Source organism: Struthio camelus, chromosome Z (assembly GCF_040807025.1).
Source record: "Struthio camelus isolate bStrCam1 chromosome Z, bStrCam1.hap1, whole genome shotgun sequence".
Taxonomy (NCBI): Eukaryota; Metazoa; Chordata; class Aves; order Struthioniformes; family Struthionidae; genus Struthio; species Struthio camelus.
Genome location: NC_090982.1, coordinates 38,327,894 through 38,346,129, shown reverse-complemented (window position 1 = coordinate 38,346,129; position 18,236 = coordinate 38,327,894). Strand labels below are relative to the sequence as shown.

General features: G+C 39.8%; 1 long non-coding RNA gene across 1 annotated transcript; it reads right to left on the bottom strand.

The window, feature by feature from the left end:
* Window positions 1-260: 260 nt before the first annotated feature.
* LOC138064426 (uncharacterized) lies at window positions 261-18,124 on the bottom strand. The gene is made up of 3 exons (XR_011137674.1): window positions 17,897-18,124; window positions 17,256-17,573; window positions 261-16,741 (listed from the first exon to the last, which is right to left on the bottom strand). It is a non-coding gene; the product is annotated as an uncharacterized lncRNA (long non-coding RNA).
* Between the last annotated feature and the right edge of the window lie 112 nt (window positions 18,125-18,236).

Genomic DNA, 18,236 nt, shown 5'->3' with positions numbered 1-18,236 from the left:
CAGAATTTAAACAGAAAAGTGCCTCTTCTTTCATTCTAAGGATTTTATTGATAGATCATTGTAAATTAATTAAATTCATTTCAAATTAACTTTGCTCATCATACAGAACTTAGAGCTTGATTTTTTTTTTTACTGAAATTAATCAGTTTTGCTATCAATAACTCAGGAGGGTTGGATTTAGATTTTAAGTTAAAAACATCATATTTTAATCCACTTCACACTACATTAATGTTACACTAAAAAATTTTGTCTTATCTGATGCTGATTTTTAATTTTTAACAATATAGATGATAATGTTTTAATCCAATTTCCACTGAAACCTAATAAAAGCTAATTTCAAAATCTGAGAAAATCTTGTATTCCCTAAAGGGCAAATTATCGAAGTACTTCATTGCCATAACAATAGCCTTTTGGCTTTAATAGCCTAAAACGCAAATGACATCTGCTGGCTATTTATGTTAATTATGCTTTTAAATTGTTTATGGCTACACAGAGGATATATTCTAGACTCTCATTTCTATTAATAGATGCCTGCTCTGGAGAACATAAAACACCCTCTGTCCTATCTCGTATCTTTATACCTAAGACAGTGAGTCCCATTCTTACAGATTGCCTAATCTCAATTAAATAGCACAAATTGCTCTTTTCCTTTATTGTATCTGGAATATCAATATGACTGTACAATATATAGCCATCTAAGTTTTGTGAATTTGTGGGTGCTTGAAAAATACGGAAGACTATTTTAGACAGCAGTGGGTATTTTATGTTTTCACAGACCTCAGGTTTCTGTAATCTTTCGGAAACAGGTTAGGTTCTGTTCACAGTGGAAACCAAAGGGATATTTATCTCAGCTATCTAAATGTCTTGAGATTAGATGAGACTGTAAATAACATAAAGTGAGCTTTCTTACTAAGCATCTATTAATTTCTGTTCTGATTAGCTGGAAACAATTCAATTCTAATCACAGTCTGAGCCAAAATCAAGAACTGTGGAGTCATAACATTTATACTATATTTCGATGATAACCAAAAACTTTTGAAGTTCTGACAAAAAAGTTCAGGTCTGCTTTTATTTTACCTCTGGTGATTTAGTCAGTTCAGTAAAATTAAAGAACTGGCACAGATATATACATTTTCTATAACTCACTCTTCACTCATCCCAGTTATAGGACCACTAAGATTGTAACAGCTTGTCCATATTATAGCAGCTCAAATATTCTGTCCCACCATCACTGTTAAATCTCCATTTCTTTCTACACCTGGGAGGAGGAAGAAAAACAACCAACTGCATATTTCCCCATGGGTGCTTCCAGTAGAAAATGTAGAAAATGCAAGATATATACGGAAAAATATGAAAAAGTAAATGATGGTAAAAATTATTTAATTCTGAAAATGCTATGGAATGATCTTTCCAGGAGATGCATTGCTGTGATAAAACTAGACATTTTAAAAATTACAATACTTATTCATAAGCTGCTATTATTAAATTCATTGCTGTTTTTACTTAGCTAGGAAGTAGCCTCTTGAGAAGTCTTATCCTGTTTTTTCAAAAATGTCCTTGAGAAGTATAGACTCACTGCAGACAAACGTTTACATGTTGCAACTCGTGGTTGAACAGTATAGATAAAACAAATCCATAAAAACATATTACGTACATATTGACAAGTTCGATAAGAATGTAAAGGCCAATCCAGGAACATGTAACTGCTACTTTTGGCACTGAATGAGTCCAATATTACACCTGCCCTGGCTAGGTGAAGTATTGTCTAGATATGAAAAGGCAGAACAAACACTAACTCGGAGGCTTTCATGTGAGGAGCTGGAGAATTATGTGGTGTGAGGGTAGGGCAGATGGCAAATGTCTGCTCAAATGAGCTCTCCAAGGGCAGAGCACCAAAGCTGGTTAAACACCAGAAGTGAGAGAGCTGATGGGAAGTCCACTCTTGCCACCTTTATTAACAGGCTAGACAAACATGTTTCATGAATGTCATTGGTATAACTGATTTGCCTTGCTCCCAGGCAATGGTGACGCACCTTCTCAAAATATTTTTTTCCCTTTTTTCCCTCTCCATTAGTATCTCTGACCACTATGCTTTTTCTTGGTCAAATTTGCCTCTGTAGGTCGTCTTCAGCCACTGGAAGTCAGGGCTAGAATAATTTGACTACTTCCTTTCAAGATAGGAAAAGAATTTAGAAGAAATCTGGGCACGCTGAATCCAGGGGCCAAGTTTTTATTCTCTAGTGGTAGATTCCTGTGTAAAACAACCCTCTTTGAACAACTGAGGCCACAGGAAGCCCACCTCTTCCATTCTTGTCTTTTGGTCTCTGAAGTCCAAAGTTGCGATTGAGGTACTATTCCTAGCGTACATCTTTGACTTGTATGAGTGCCACCTTATTTTATGTACTTTACAGATGCCTAAATTAAGAATTTGACTAGCCTAGCCTCCCTCTCTTACCAGCAGGAGATAACACCCTCCAGAACGTGATTCAGGCCTTGGCTCGGTGAACTGCCTTCTGAAAATGCCAAGCCTCTCCACTGGCTACAGGTGGACCCTAGGAAGACAAGGTGCCCTAGCTGAATGAGCTCATCCATTTCATGTTAATTGAGGCTTCTGTTCAGTAAATAAGGGAATTTCCGCAGAGAATGGGACTGCAAAACTAAAGGACTATCTGAGTTAACTTTTCACTCAAATGGTTAATCCAGTGTTTTGCCTATTTTAGGATAGGCAAGTCCCTAGTGTTTCAGTAAGCAGAGTGAGAGAAGGTGCTTTGCAAAGGTAAGTCGTAGGATGTTGGCATTTGGAGGAAGGTCAGATAGGAGTTCTGCAAAAGACTGCTCTGTCACTGTCTTTGGATTATTCCTTCTCAGACTAGGCCTGCAATGTAAGGAGAAATGACTAATAAAACCAGCAGTAAGTTTTTGCACAGCGAATGGCTCTTTGCCTGCTGAAAGTGATGTATATATTGGTGGCTTTGTGAGCGTGGCTGTAGGGAACAAAAGAAAGACAGGGCTTTTATTGCCTGTGAGGAGGGAGAGAGAGGAAGAAAAGGACAAGATGGAACAGACTTATCCCTTACAAGAAAAGAGTGGGAGAGAAGGAATGGGAAATAATTTCTTCTGCATCTTTTCCCAAGTCAAAACACTACTGAGAAAGTGTCTGCTTGTTAGAGTTCTCTGAAGGTCATTTGTACCCTGGAATCTTTGGCAATAATAATTTGAGAATTGAGATAGGTACGTTTTCATTCACTAGAGATGAAATCCCAAGTAGAGCATTTCTTTTGTGAAATTAAGAAGATAACAAATGACTGAGAGCCAATTAGCCACACTGCTTATACCATTTTGGCCAAATACATATATGTCTGTGTGGGGGTATATATATATGTAACTTTCCAATACTGTACTGCCTAAACCACAGTAACTGTCATAATTAAGTCATATTTAACTGAAGAATCCCTGCTTTCCTGAACATAATAAACATATAAGAGGTTTTTCAGTTTCCATTTCCTAGACAGAGTTTTAATGCAGAAGTGTTGATGTTCTCTCTTCCTTGTTTATCAATAGTGCCTACTCATTACCGGTATATGTTTTGGTTAGTGTACTGTAATAAACTGCTACAGCTACTTCTGAAAAATAACTATAATGAAGAAAAATTAGTTCATATTTAGAAAATAATTGTGGGAAAATAAAGCTGTCGTAAGGATATCAACTAATACGTACTAACCAGATTCAGAACAAGGCAAAAGCATATCTACTACCAAGACAGTCTGCAAACTTGAAAAGCACTTGCATATAGGTCATAATATTTCACAGACAGGGCAGGGCTAAAATAGTATAAAAATGAATTTTTATCTTGGATTTTTTTTATAACAGATGAGTCAAGGAATTCTGTTTTACTCATTTTTTTAATCAATTAAATTAAAAAAGCGGTACAACATAGATGTAAGTTAGAACTGAAACAGCCTCGAGGTAGAATAATGGAATAATTAGCCAGCTGAATCCATGCTTTATCTCAGTACTGTGTTCTTCCTAATATCTACAGTATGACTCCATTGGTAAAAAATAGTTCTGAAATTTGACTCGTCTCCAAGTCAAAATGCAGGTGACGAAATCAAGAGTGTCTTATTCTGTGTGAAATGTTTAGTGTTTATATGACATTTGCCAGAATAAAAATATGAATTTTGATACATCTGGATAGTACAGAAGAAGACAGGAACAGCTGCAAAAATTTAAAATGTATTACGAGCCGTAACTTTTTGTCCTGGACTTTTGAACTTTCTGTCTTTGGTCCTGACCTTTCCTTCCTGTGTATACTGGATAAACAAAACAAAAAAAACCCCACTACCGTAGAACTCTATGAATCACATTTGCATTTATATATTAAAATTACGATAAAGGAACTTTTTACGACAAAGTCACCCTGGCTTGAGAAAAGTCATCCCTTTTCTTTGGGAAGAAAACAATATATTACATTTTTTAATTGAAAAAATAAATGAGATACCATCAGAAATCTGAGTAGAAGAACGAGTGGGTCGAAAAGATGTGAATGCTTGCAAAACATTCAGATTATGAAATGAAAGTTCTAGCTTTCATGCAACACTGCTAAGTATAAGTTTTCCGCTAATTTTATTAGGGGAGGCCTTTAGAATGTCTTAGGTACAATTAATAATGCCTCACTTTAGTACCAAGATACCATGGTAATTTTTCATAAATTGACAAGATCTTGTGTATAGTTGCAAAATGCCAGACATGTCTACATTTCAGCAACCTATGGACAGAAAGCCAAAGAATGAGTGGAGGGACAAGCACTGCCTTCCAAAAATGCCATATTTGGGATTTACTCATTTGATTTGATAAAACAAGAAGACACCTGCTCTCTTGTTGGAACAAGGAATTTGGTACATTAATATTCTACCTAAATATAAATACTTGTCAAATCAGCAAAGTTATGGTGTTTCATGTTCTAACAGAAGCACCAATTTGTGGAGAAAAAACTATTTTTTTTCTGTATACTATTGTAATAATAACTTCTGAAGTGTATATGCCGCAGCACACAAAATACTTTGGAGTAATTTCTTGCAATAGCTGTCATTAGAAGTTAAAATTTACTAAGAGTTCCCCCAAAATACGAGCCAGATTATTTCCTTCTATTTATACAAGAACATACTACAATGCCCTTAGATGGACAGTCCTGTTGTACATGACAGTAAATGTTCATCTGAAGAGCAGAAGCTATGGAATCAAATATAAAATTTTTCTATGAATCTTTCAACTCTGACATAAAGTTTGTCATCTGTGGCTTATGACTACACTCAGTTGCTGGATAAATAAATCCAGGGAATTTCAATGCAAGTATCATTTGGATTAATACATTTCTCAGTGAAAACATTTAAACACATTATCTGGTGAAATATTTCAATCCTGAACTTTGAGCCTCCTCATTAGCTTCCTTTCTTTACCTCATTTTTCAGTGTGCCAAACTGTAAAATACTGTTTCATCAGAGATCTCTTTTAGTAATCTACCTCTGCTTGGAAAAACTCTTTAACAAAGTGCTCGAACTTAGTGGACGTGGACAAGTTTAATGTTAAGTACACTCCTTAATGCTTTGCTGAGTACAGAAGGAGATAAACATGCTTACACAATTTGGTGAGTTGGGGTTTAGCTATGTAAATTTAAATACATATATTATACATGAGGTTATTTCAACACGGTACAGGTCATTAAATTCTTTCTAAAATTCAGTAGCCTAGAGCAGTACTGAAAATTACATTCTGGGATCTGATACCTTTCAGCATGCTAAGACCCAAGCTGCATTATTGGTCAAAGACCAAGATGAAAGACAGATAATAAATAATATGAGAAGTAAGAAAAACATACATACATACATACATATATGTATATATCTCAATAGTTTTAGGAGAAAAAATCAGATAAGGATTCAAAATTTCACATGTAAATGAGCCAAGATAGTGATAGATGGAAGGTAAATTTCATTCTAAGATGTGCTTTTGTAAGGTGAGACAGCAGTCATACAACGAATGATGTTGTGACATCTGTCATTACGGGGTCAACCAGGAGGACAAGAATAATGAAGAATCAGTTGTCACTTCCGTTACAAAACAAAACCAAAATTACAAATATTCTTCCAAAATATAGCTATGCAGGGATAGGAGGAAAACTACAGCTCACTGACAGACTAAAGAGATAACAAGACACACGGACCAATGCAAAAAGACACATGTAGAGACTTTTGCGTTTTTGATGTGCTAGTTGAGAAGGATAACCAGATCCAACAATTAGAGGATGTGCAAAGACAGCTGCAGGGAAGTATTTCTTCTACATTTCCTTCCAGCCCATTCTGAAAGATTAAGGAGTGCCTATGATACTAATTCCCTCTGACATCAATGGCTGATGACAATAGACTGCAGTGCTGTGGGGGTGATGTTTGCCATATGGTTTTTGACACAGTTGAAGCATCTATTTTTGAAACTGGATAAAACAGCAGTTTTACAGTGTGACATACGGGATGGAAATGAGCTATAGTTATGGTAGTAGTTCTCCCTGCTGGTCTAAATGAACTGTTTATAGGATGTGTTAAAAATATGAACTGGTTAGCTGATTAAAGCAAGAGCAAAATGGTATCTGTTTTGCTGGAGTTTTATGTAATTTTCATCAAAGGGGAAGAAAATAGAGTAGATTCTCTTTTGAACATTTCTACTGGGATTTGAATCAGATTTTGGGCTGCTGGAGTTGGTTTTCCACACTTTATAAAGGTACCTCATTGATCACTTTTGCACTGCCTTCCGAGTGCTGAGTCAAACGCAGTCAATATCCAACTGTGCAGGACCATGACAGGCTCATGGTCCCAGTGGCCCATATGAGCAACTGGATCAGCAGAGGCTACGCTTCCTTTGCTAATACTTTTTTACTTTTTCTTTTTCTTTTTTTTTTTTCACGCAGCCACTAGCTGCCTTTGAATGGGGAAAAGGAGGAAAAGCCTACATACTGCAAATACCATCTGGAAACCTAGTTTCTAACAGTGGCAGTGCCAGATAAATCAGCAGCGAGCCTGAGGAAACCCAGAGGAGCGACTAATGAACTGATTTGGGGAGAAATTCTTTCTAATCCTTGTCAGAAATTGGCTCATACTTTTACGCAAACAAATTTAGATCTTTAAAATTTTATTCTGCCTGAAAACTGATGTTTTCATTGGTCACTTATATGGCCAGTCCTTTCTTCCCACCTACCTAAGTAAATGGCACTTACATTAACAAGTTAATTATGCCTTGTGCCAAAAACATTACCTTTTGACTTCAGTGACTGTCCTATTTTATTAGCAGGTAGATAGCAGCTCTCTATTTTCTCTCCTCCATGGCCTTTCATCATTTTGCACGGGTCTGCTAGGAGGACCCCTCCTATTTGACCTCTCCTACAGAACCTCAGGGTTTTCAGTCTCTAAATATTTTTAGTCCTTTACAGTTTGAAACCCTTCTTTTTTTTTTTTTTTTAAGAGTAATCAGAACTGTCTGTACTATTTCAAATGAAGATGACTGACCTATTGAATATTATTACATTTTCTTTATTACTCTGCGTGTCCTCCTTTTTGTAATCACTGCTGCACAATGACAGGGGTTTTCATTAAGATGTGCTAGCCATGTTAAGATTTTTTTTCTTTGAACGGTTCATATTGACATAGAAGTATCACATATATGTACAGAACGTTTTATTTCTTCCAATGAACTTTCATTGACATTAAATTTCATCCCAGTGGCCATTTATTCAGGTCACCCTGAACTTATCCTGGGAAGAAACGTTCAAAAATATTTTCAAGAATAAAGAGAAAATTGGTTGGATTCCACATCTAAGGATATGGGGCTACGCCTTTTTATAATGATTTTCATAGGTTAGTGATCAATTCTTTGAACAGATGCAGGTGAGTCACTACCTAAGCATTTAAAGCCTTCAAAAGTGCATACAAAAATACCCCAGCCAAAAAAAAAGAGCGCTTGACCACAATATTTAGCATTGTTCAGGAATACAATAAATTATGCAGCAACTTATCCTGCCAACATATCTTAAAAAGCTACACAAAGGACCTAGAACCAATATCTGTAATGCAATCTGTAGTTCTAAGATAAAGATTGAAAGCAAGGGGAAAACAAGTACCTTATTACAAATCTATGTTTTCAGTGCCCACTGCTTATAAGATTATAATGGATTTGACTGCCTTTGGTATTAGTAATTTCCCAGATGAATCTGTGGGTGGAACAAAAATGTGGAAATGAAAACTGAGAGGGTATTGTATGTTTAAAATATCCACCTCCACTTACAATAATTTTTGATTCAAGCTGTGCTATGCCTCAGTCTTCCTGCTTGTAAAGTGGTTATAGTCCACTATAGGTTATATATATTATGCTTTTTCACCACTACTCAACTGCCTCTCCCACTTCTTTGTCCCCCTCCCTTCCCTCATTTATTTCCTCTTTTGAAGATGAGAGACAGCATTAGTGAAACTGCTTATCAAGTTAACTTGATTCTCTCCCAAGGGTCCCACCCCTACATACTATCGCTCCAAAGGCTCTCTGTGCACTGGGACACAGCACATCTATACACCTGGTGTCAGTGATGGGCTAAACGTCTATGTTCCTCTACTGGTCACAGAGTTTTATCCCTCGATGTCTGCCAAACTTCATAAGCCTCACAATAGTAAGATCACTTCATCATGCATCTTTCATCTTTTCATATATCTGAAATTATATGCTGTATCTCCTCAGTTATTCAAACATTATGAATTAGTGTTAAATGAGTAAAAGAGACTATTGCTGATATATGACGGAAGTAAACTTCCTTTCCCAGATCCTTTAATTTTGTGAACAGTTAATTGTAAACTCTTTAAACTGGAACTCATGAACCGATGTGAAAAAATGTGTAATGAGTAGATAAAGAGTGTCTTATGCTGCTGGCATATGGCAGACTTTTAGTTTGCCACATTAGAGAACAGTACAAAGATTTACATTTGAACAATAACATCTCTCCCTCAAGACTGAACTACTCAGTTTCAAGCAGCAAAGATTATTTTACTCCTCTTTGTTAAACACCTTTATGGCATTTACAAGTGAGAACCTTTGGAGCACTGTTCTGCTTAGATTTCTAACCACCTTCAATAGCATCCTAGAATTAATTAGTATCCATCTTCTTGGCATAAAGTCCCACTTCAGCCTTCTGAATAGCCTGCCTTAAACTTTCCGTTAAATTGTTGTTAAATCACTGAACACAATAATTAACATAGTTAAATTGTTTATTGTAATCAATCCTTTGATCCTGAGTCCTTTTGGGAACTAAAAGAATTTTAATCTAGCACTTCCCCTTGTCTAGGTTTAAACTTTAAAAGAGAATTAGAAAGAAGAGCATGTCATCAGTAAAAGATGTCATAAATGTCATTAAATTCTAGACTTAATAAACATTGTAGATGGTTTTAACCAGTAAAGTCATCAAGGGTCTCTGGTTGCTTTCATTCCTTCCAGATTGCTTTCATTAGCTAAAGATAATACTAGTGAAAAATTCAAGGAAACTCATCAATGAATTTGAAAATGACACGATATTCTTTATGTTATAGTATCTTATTATGATAAGTCAACCTTCCTGATCTCGTGAATCACATATGAAAACGATCATATGGCCAAGAGGCACAAAATACATACCATATTCCTTCTGGTGCTAGGAGGGGGCATGGCTTTGGGACTACGCTAGGAGATGGCAGTGGCTTCCTAAGAGTCCCATAGCTACTAACCATGACAGGGATTGGCTGAAAGGACAATCAGGGCTCGGCCTGCCCTGGCCAGGTCAGATTTGCAGTCGTCTTCTGATTCACTTTCCATTTCCACTGAAGAATCAGACTACCCAGAAATTCCTGGTTCAGCACATTTGGTTAGAGCTAGTCATTTGACTTGATTTGGATATTTGAGGACATGGACAGCTCCAGAAAAACTAATTGGCCATTCAAAATACCTCTCATCTAAGTTTTTCTCTATGTTCCATTGAGGTCCTCACCACTGCTGCATTCAGAATTTGGGTCTGAAGTTCACAAACTCCTGCACTGCTCCAAAAGAGAGTTTGTAATCTCTAAGTGCCCCTTTAGCTGATAATGTTACACAAGAAAGAAAAGATTAGTCTGAACGGAGAAAGAGCTGACTTTTCTTGTTCTTTAGCCATAATGGGTAGCAGAAAGGAAGGAAAAGTGCAGGAACATGTACCACACATCAATCTCTTTGGCAGTACCTACACTCAGGTCCCACTCTTCTAACCTGTATGTTAGAATTTCTGTTGAAGATCTTAAATCAAATAGAATTTGACTCAACTTCTGTAAGGCTGGCGTAGAAGACTTTTAGCAAGTTACTTTAAAAATAGACTGATTTAAGCTGTTGGAGTGCTACGTATAAGGAGTTTGTACCCTTACTTTCCAATAGTGGTGGATTTTGTTGTGTTTTCAAGTATACCCTTATTTTTGAATATTAGGATTTTCTTGTTCTCCTGTTTTTGAGAAAAATGTATTGTAATCCAAGTATTTTCCACCAAAATGGTTGATCAATACCTAAACCATTCTTTTACCTTATTTTGGTCTGATAATTTTCTCAAGAAAGGAAATGCAAATATAGAAAGATGTGACATGGACAGATGGTTTGCCTACCTGTTGAGGCAGGAAACAGCATTAGCACAAGGCTGTGAAGGAACAGGTGTGATGAAAACACTGGACAAAAAAGCAGAAAGACTGACAAATGACAAAGCCACCTCAGAAGTATTGCAGTGACTGAGGATGCACTTCTGTATTTCAGTCTAAGTGGACGGGCCCCAGTGGCTAGTGTATGTACCCTGCTGCTCCATTGAAACTTGGCACCCATCAGTGTCTCTTGTGGGTTTTAGAAAGTACAGAAGAGAGCTGGGCAGCCAGGATGCTTATCTGTATCGAGGGCTTCATGTTCTGTGCAACTGTAGTGAAGAGTTACTCGACCTCTAGTTCTGTGGCTATGGATGAACCATTAGAAATCCAAAGATATTCTGTGAAATAATGGCATTTTTTGCATTTTTTAAACACACAATCATAGCCTTTTCCCAGAGTTAGCAGCTCCCAAACACTTACTGGACCTTTTGAAATATTTGTAATCATAACAAAAATTATAATATTGGAAAGTAATAAAACATTACTACCTACTTATTCTATTGTGTTTTATTACCTCTACCACTTCACCTACCAGTTGCTAAACAATAAGTACAAACTGTGCCATGATATTTCTTGAAAATGTTAAGATGGCTTTCCATAAGAAAAGCTAAGAAAAAAATACATTTCTACAAGTGTAAGGCATGATAAAAACTAAGAGTTTTCCAAACACTGAACAAAGTAAGTAAGGTGAAAAAAAGACAAAATAAAAGGATGACTGTGGCATAAATGATGGGTAACTTCCATTCATTTTTGATAATGAGGGTTTAGTGAATGTGAAGGAACCCCCCCACCCCCCCCAAAAAAGTTAGTGGACTGACTATCATAATATGGCGAGAGTTAAAAGAAAAAGGCTGAAAATTAATTACATGAGTAGAATGTGGTAAGCTGGCCTGAGCTTCTGAAAATATAGATGTCTTGTGTGTGGGCACTGGTGGGCAGCTGGCCAACCCACTGCCTTAGGCCCCTTTATGCAGTGGATGCCTACTACAAAGGACATCCATTTCAGTGGCTAATGAATGGGATGCAAAGACTGAAGAGTTATGTTATCTTTAAGAGACATGATTAAATAAACAAACAACAAAATATCACTTTGAAAATGAAAAGCGAGAAACAGAAATCACTTGTACTCCTGAAGGATAAAGCAGTTCCTCATCCCTGAATTCTGGCTACCTCTCCGGCTACCTCTCTCGCTATTCTCTCTATAAGTTCCCTCTCCAGAAGATTATTGCCTCTCCAGAAGATTATTGCCTCAGACAACTTAATGGACTTAGTCCTAGAGAGCAGAGGTGAACTGAAGAGGGAGCTGGATCATTTGGAAGAGGAGGTAAAAAAGAAGACAACTAGAATAAATGGACTTAGTTCATGCAGTGGTGTCAGACAGAAAGTAACAAAGGATATTTCCTAGCTCAGGGAGAAATGAAAAAGAAATGTGATTTCTGATGAGACAGCCTGTACAGTCTATCCTGAGCTACTTGGCTGCAGTATGCATGCAGGATTTGGAAGCAAAATTAGTACTCCGGTGTGGCCTGACTGAGCATTCAGGTTGTCCACTTTACGTTTAGGCAGAGCTGTGGCTTCCTAAAACTTTATTTATTACAAAATTCCTTAGAGACTGGGACATGTGGAAATGACTAAAAACATAACAAAAAAAATCATGAAGAGCATCATTTTGCCTCAAAGATGCCAGACCACACAAAGCCTGCTTGTTTGCTGATTTATTTACATAGCTGATATGTTTACAATATGCTCATCTATATTCTCAAGGTATCATTGATGCAACTTACTATAGCAGTTTAAGACAACCCACTCTCTCTCCTCTTTGAATAACAATTTCTTCCTAATGCATGTAAACACACCCCAGTTTTCAAATGCTGGACTGAAAAAGGAATAAGCCAGTCTGGATGATAAGTGATAATTTAAGTCCAAAATTAAAAGGTCTTCATGTTTAATCTCATTTAGTCACATGTAGACCTTGGCAATGGTTTCTAGCGCCTGTGGGGCTTTCTTTGCTGGTCTCAACTGGATAGATATGGGTACGGGAACACGGGCAGTTTCTTGGGTGCTAAGACACTAAAGATAAATCAGCACCTTAAAACTTGATGTGGATACCTGCAAACTCAGGGCAGGGAGCAGGTGCTAAAATTTCTTCCTCCAGTTACCAAAAAAGCAGCACAGCATCTTGCAACAATTTCCATTTCTGGATGGACATGAGGTATAGCCTCCACCCCTGCCCCCAACCAAGTAATACATTGCTAATATGATATTAAAAACTGACGTCTTTAGAAGTAGCTACCCCACATCTCTCTTGCAAGTTAGTCTTCAAATATATTAGAAATATTCTGCTACTAACTAGATTCCTTTCAGAGGTAGTCTTCTTAGCAACTGGCTAATAAAAACAAAGCAGCGCAAGGAAGCGTGTGTTAGGGCAGTGGCATACTGAATACACACAAGGACACATCAAAAGCATGGAGAGAACAAGCAAGGCCCCTGAAACAATTGTTCCTCTGCCACATCCGGCTGGCAGTAAAACTCTTTTAAAGGGTTTCAGTTCTGAGTGCCTTAATCATGGGATTTGTCTGGCAGCCTTTCAGAAGTGTTGCTGCAATTACCTTTTTTTCTTGTAAGCTCGGATTAGTTTAATACAAATGCAGGTAAGTTGCCACATGACTACACAGTATTTGTTTAGGATTTCATCCAGGTTTCTGGAAAGACAGTATTATTTAATACGCTCATTTGGATGGACACCTATAACTACTATAAAGGACAAAATAAATAACGCAGTAGTAGAATACCAACATTAAGCATGCCTCTATTTGTTATGGAAGAGGAAAGAAAAAAGGAAGGAAGGAAGGAAGACAGAAAGAAGAAGAAAGGAAAGGAAGAAGAAGGAAAGATGAATTATGCCCCATGTTCACTTGGAAAACGTGACATGGGAGTGTGACACAGAAACAAATTTTTTAGATGCTACCAATAACTATATCGAGGAGCAACTACTTAGGGAGTATATGAGTGGAGAAATAACCCTCCTTATGATTCTGAGCAGCACACAGGAGGTGTTTCAAAATGTTAGCGTTGAAAAGCTGCACTGGAACAGCGATCGTAACTTGCTTTGAGTTCGTATCTTTGCAGAAACGACAAAAGGTTTCTACAAAGCCCCCCAAATCCACCAGAGTTGTGCTCAACAGAAACAGTACAAAATGACATAGCTTGTTAAACACAAAGCTGGATAAGAATGCTAAAAAGAGTTAGGTTCTTGCAGGTGGCATGGGAATTACTGAAAAATACCATGTGGAAGATGCAGCAAATTTATACCACCAATCAAGAACAGCTTGAGAAACGGTGAAAGGAAGCTGGCACAACTAGACCACAGGGATAAGACAAATTATTAGCAGAAATAAGTCATCCTTTGAAAAACTGAAGTTGAGTCAAAAAAAAAAAAAACAAAGAAAAAGAAAAACAGTTCACAGGCATGGAATGGCTGTCCAAAGAGAGTCTATGTAAAAGACTACGAAATCATCTCTCATGCATATCAGAAGCTGCAAGCCTCTCAGAGTCTGAAAGGCCAACGGTTGATAAGGGTAGAAAAAGAACACTCAGAGAAGATAAGGCCATATCAGGGAGGCTAAATGAGTTCTTGGCATCTGTCTGCATTGTGGCAGAGGCAGGAGAGGTTCCTCTTCCTCTTCATACTTCTTTGCAGAGTATGAATAGGAGGGATCTGCCTGAACAGTAACAAGGCATCAGGCACAAATGACACTCACTCTGAGATCCAGAGGAACTCACAGAGGAAACAGCTGAATTACTAACTCTGATGTGCAACATCTTAAAGCCACCTTTGTTCCTGAGGACATGGAGTTCATAAATATGACATCAATTTTTAATGGTATGAGAGGAGAGCTGGGGATCTACAGGCTGGCTAGTCTGGTGTCCATGCTGGACAAATTAGCAGAAACTATAATAAAGCATAGACTTGGCGGCCACAAGGATAAATAGGATTTTTGGGGGGTGTCAGCACAGCTTTTCTGTATTGGGAGCACACTGGAGATTTCTGAAGGCATTCATAGGCATGTAGATAAGAAGGCTGAAATGATTTATGTGGTTTTCCAAATACTTTTGACAAGATCTCCTGCCAAAGGCTTTTAAGGCAACTAAGCAACCATGAAATAAGAGAGAAGGTCCTGGCTTTGATAAATAATTGATATTAAGATAGGAAAGAGAACAGGACTAAGAAATCATTTCACACAATGAAGGGAGATCAACAGGGGTGTTCCACGGGGATTCGGAAACCGCTGATGTTCAACCTATTCATAGATGACCTATTCATAGTACTGATAAAGGCTGATGATGATATTAAGTTATGCAAGGTAGTAAGACTGAGGACTGACTATGGGGAACTGCAGTAGGACCTTACAAGATGGAATGAGTAGGTAATAAAATGGCAGGTGAAATGTTATGTGGATGAAGCAAAAGTGATGCACGTAAAAACAATCTTAACTTCACTCACAAAACGATGGTCTCTGAGCTGATCATTATTACTAAGGAAAGGGATCTTGGGATTATGCTAGTTCTAGGAAAACGTCAGGTCAGCACTCCACAGCAGAAAAAAGCAATAGAGAACAAAACAGAGAACATCATTATAATGTCACGTAATCCACAGCGCACTCACATGTTGAACGCTGTGCCCTATCTCAAAAAGGATCTGGTAGAACCAAAGAGGACGAACAAGGGTGACCAGAAGCGTGGAAAAACGTCCGTAGGAGAAATGACTTAACTAGGATTCTTCTGCTTGGAAAAGCGGCAAATGAGAGAGAGAGAGAGAGAGAAAGAAATTTAGGCCAAGTCCGAACGGCCATAAAGAGGTTGTGTTTTCCAGTAGTTCACAGGTGTATCAAATGAAGTGAAGCTAGCAAATGGCAAGCTCAGAACAAACAAAAGGACGCAGTTCTTCATCCCTTGTTTTTCATGTGTGGAACTCCCTGCTGCAGGATGTTGCAGAGTCTCAGCATTTACACAGCTTCAAGAGGAGACTAGACAAGTTCAAGAAAGAGAAAACATCTCTGGCTTGCTTAGCCCGTTGGCTGCAAAGGCTTGGAGGCTGGGAAAGTACCTGGAAGACCTAGCTTTCCCTGTTCTTAGACTCTTCCCTTGGCACTTTCTTTGTGGCCACTGCTGCAGACTGGATGCTGGACTAAACGGACCTTGGTCTGACCCAGTACGGCTGTTCTGTTCTGATGTTCTTACAGTTAGGTTTACATGGATGTGAAACGCCTTTTGTTAATAATGACAGCCATTCTAACAGACCCCTCTGATTCCCTCCAGTGTGAAAAAGGTATGTCTAATGGTGAAAGGTATTTCTGATAACAGTAAGCCATTCAGCCAATTGAATCTGATGTCTTTTTAAGTTCATATGCATATAAATACATATATTATGTATAATCAAACATTAGTTTAATTGTAATTAGTTTAATTGGCATTTTTTCAATAGTTATTTTTCGTCTTGGACAGGACACTGAAACCTTCCACGAATCCGGAATTCTATTTTGCAGTTAAAAAAAAAATACTTTGCATGTAATAGTCTGTGGTAAAATAATCTTATCCAGTACTAGAATAATTCATTACTCACCTTTATTTACTGTTGGTGTTAGGTTGTTATAGTTACGTTTTGTTTGCCAATGACCCCCCAACTCTATTGTATTAATGTTTGAGTAGCACTGTATCAGGAAACATTTAGTCAAGTGCTTACACTGAATAGTCTTCATATTTTTTTTTTCATTGCAGTGTATTTTTTAGTAGCAGCCACATTTTATTTGGCAGTCCCATCAGGCAGTTCTGTTACAGATCACTACTGCAGACTCTCTCAACCTTCTCACAGGCCATGTGCAGTCCTAGGACCTTATGCCTTGTTCCATTTTCCTTTCTTTTCTGTTTGCCATATAGTAGGATTTCTCCATCTCCTCCATGCTTTGCGTTCTGTGGGGTCTGTATTTTCCTCATCCATCTTCTTGTTTTTGGAAAGTCCAGAAAGGCTATTATATTATCAAAATAAAAATAAATGATGAAAGGTTTTGTTGGCCTATCCACTTCTAATTTCTTAAGATGGGAGCAGAAGGATTTTATTCAGCTCTCAGCTTCCTCTTCCACAGTCTCAGTAGTAACTAGCCATACTTTAATGAATTAGCCAGACATCTATCTTCCACTAAGCATTTTTTAAATTAAATAACTGTCCACCTATACTGTTGGGGAAACAATACCTTTTAAGAGAATAGGGAAAATGACTTGCAATGTAGGACACATGAAAAAGACCTGTTACATTAGATCTGTTATGCACAGAGAAAGAGAATTTTAGCACGCACAGGGAAGGGATGTGGAGGCGAGGAAGGGGAAAACAGTTCTCTACCAATAACCAGCTACTTTTGCCGTCCTCACTCATTCCTCCTTCAAGATATTCTTGTGCAAACATTCCTATGCATCTGCCAGCATTTACTGCTTATCCATAGGCACACACCCATCTTTGCACTCATTCAGCTGAGCTGTACTTACTCCTTCTACATCTGGAGACAGTTAGGCGCAGCTGGGTGGTGTATAGCAAGGGTCAGGTGCCTAGAAGCGAGGGACAAGCGGGAGTGGAGATTTCTGTGCAGCGTTTGGAGGGGAACGGAGCAGGAGAGCAGGCCTGGCAGACTGAGCACGGACGGCGGTGGCGAAGCCCTCTTGTCCGAGGCGGCTCCCCGAGCCGTGTGCGGCCCTGCCCGGGCTTCGCAAGCTGCTGCCGGACCCTCGGGCCTGCGAGCCCTGCGGCTGCATCATCTCCGAGCGGGGCGAGGACCTTCTGCCTGGGGCGCACCATGGGGCCATCAGCTGCCGACGAGAGCGAACCAAGCGTTAGCCCTGCCCGCCATGTGCCCGCGCTACCCCTCCTGCAGCGACACCTCCCGGAGGCCCCGGCGGCGGGCAGGGCTCCGGGGCAGCCTGCCGGCAGCCCCCAGCAGCCCCCCTGGGCTCCGCCGCTCTCGCGAGAGCTGGGCTGCGCCGCCGCCGCCGCCGCCGCGGCCGGCGGGCTGGGAGCTCTGCGAGCGGGGTCGACCGCCGCGGCCCCACCGCAGCTGCGGCCGCGGCGCGGCGCTCCCCGCCCCTCCCCCTGCCGCCGCCGCCCCGCGCGGCGGATGCGCCGGCGGCCATACTTGCGGGCGGGAGGAGCCGCCGCGAGCGCCGCCGGCGGGCTGGGGCGCTGCTCTTGCCGCCGCAGCGAGGGGCGGGCGGAGCCTGGGGAGCAGGCGGCGCTCGCCGCCTCCCCGCATCTCGCCTCCTCCCGAGCGGGGAAGGGAAGCGAGGCTGCGCTGGGCTGGCCGCCTCCGCCGCCAAGTTCCTGCCTCTGCGGAGCCGGGATCAGGTGGAGCGGCCGCAGTGAGGGAGGGAGGGAGGGAGGGCATCAGCAGCCGCTTCCTTCCCGGCTCCGCCGGCCCCCCGCCGCTCGCTTTCGAAGCCGCGGTTGGCTCGCCCGGCCCGGCCGCTCCTCCCCGC